We start from the raw sequence: 2167 nt of genomic DNA, 5'->3' as shown, positions 1-2167 counted from the left end.
GTTTCAATCGATCTCTGTTCTCCTGGTCTCTCTGGAACCTCTAGTGGTTCACCCATCCTGGGAAGGTTACAGAAACTTGAAAGGTCCAACCTGAATAGAAAGAGGGAAGCAAAGAGCAAGGCTTCTTAACTTGGACTGGATGGATATCACACTAGTAGGAGATGGCAGCTCTGGTCATCCTGTCTTCACTTAACTCACAGTGGGTCCCATACTGGCTGGCATCGCCAAATTGTGGGGAAGCTGAATCCCCAGAGCCTGGGCCCTCCCCCTTCTCTGTAGGAATGAGTTTTTCATAGGACAACCCCACAACTCTTATTCCTTCTACCTGCCACTTCTGAGCCCTAGGACACCTTAAAAGGAAACTTTGGGTCTAAACTGTAAAGATTGGGGTTAATTTTATTCTAGGACTCCCAGAAAATATTGCTAAAATGTGGTCTTTTTAGAATATTTGAAAATGGCAGAAGGGTAGGTGCTGAGTTCCACCCAGATAACAACAAAGATGTTTGAATGATTTAGGAATCTAATATTCAAATAATTGGATTTATTTTTTGGATATAATTTTATTGGTATAAGAAAGTATTACTAAACGAGTTGATATTGTTCCTGGACAGAGAACCAGTTCTGAACTCAGGTTCGGCTGCTTGCCCCTGGAAATCAACACTCGAGAGACAAGTGATGGTGGGAAAGCCAAGTTTGCTTTATTCAGGAAGCCGGCAACCTGGGAAGGCGGTGGAGTAGCTTCTCAAAGACCATCTTCCCCAATCGGGTGAAGGTGGAAAGTTTTAAAGGAGAAGGCATGGGATAAGGGGGTGGGGTGGCTGCGTGGAGGAGAAGCAGGTGCCCAGGTGCTTAGTCGTATGTTGACATGACCCTGAACAGACATGCTGGTTGGTATCTGTGGCAGTTGTTTCTAAATGTAGTCAAACCTTATCTTCTGGGAAAGTTTACTTCTTCGCTCCTTAAGGCCAGTGGTCTGCAAACCTCAAGGAAAATAGGTTATTCTGTTGCAAACCAAGGGTGCAAGCAAGGAATGCATAAACTTGAAGCAAGGTGGAGTGCCGTTACGATATCAATTAACCAAGACCTCTATGAATTCAAAAGCCAGTATAAGTTATCAGTCTCACATTGCTCAGGGATCATCGCTGTGCATAAATAATTGAAACTTTGAAAGAGGCCAGGAAGTAGATTAAAGCATGTTCCCCAGAGTTAGGCACATGAGGTGTGGAGTTACTTAGTGTGAACCTAGACTAGTGATGGTCACCTTGTAACCAATACAAGATACATACAGAAACCTAGAGTAAGCCTCAGAAACTTTCATAGCAGTTTGGCAGAATATTCTTTTATGTGTTGTATCTAATAATAAATATTGAGGACTTGTATTTGTATACTTCCCTTTTTATTTCATTTTTCTAAAATGCATTGTTACCGTATTTTCCAAAAGTACCCATCTGGGATGGCTTGGAAAACCAAAATGGGTCCTTTACCACTGAGTTGGAGGAACACTGAAGTAGGAGCTCACAGTATGCGGCTCACAATGTCCTATGAAGTTCTTAGATACTCTGATTCATACCACACTCCAAATTTTGAAAATTGGTATTTCATGCAAGATTCTACATAAAGTTTTTTAATGAAAGCAATGTTCATTTTTCCAAAGATGATTTTTTTAAGGAGAAAGAGCAGGTCTGGAATCAGAAGGGGCACAGTTCCTGCAGCTACACTTCCAAAAAGAAGCGGAAAAACAAAGTAGATGATAATACCCAAACTTTAATTCCTAGACCCAAAACTTGCCGCTAAAATTAAGCCTTTCTAGTGCAACTATCCTGAGGGCTTCCCGCAACAGAGCGGCAGGCTGATATCCCTTGCGTGTCGCGATTCTGCACCTAAGTCCTTCTTCGGGGCGGGGGGTGGGGGAGAAACCCTCAGGCGACCCAGCCGATTCTGAAGGAGCGTGGCCGGTCCTCCCGCACTCGGGCGCCGCCTAGGGACGGGAAGAGTCCGGATTGGCTCGGGCCCGGCTCCGCCCCTCGGCCTACCTCACCCCACCCCCGTCCCCCGCTCCGGCAGCGCGCCGCGTGCCGCGATTGGAGGGCTCAGCGCGGAGTCGATGACGCAAGGAGGCGGGCCCGCCGGGCTCTGATTGGACCGCGGCCGCGTAGGCGTGGCCGCG

The sequence above is a fragment of the Lontra canadensis genome, unplaced genomic scaffold (assembly GCF_010015895.1).
Source record: "Lontra canadensis isolate GAN:19392208 unplaced genomic scaffold, GSC_riverotter_1.0 scaffold164, whole genome shotgun sequence".
NCBI classification, from domain to species: domain Eukaryota; kingdom Metazoa; phylum Chordata; class Mammalia; order Carnivora; family Mustelidae; genus Lontra; species Lontra canadensis.
This window is presented reverse-complemented; position numbering follows the sequence as displayed.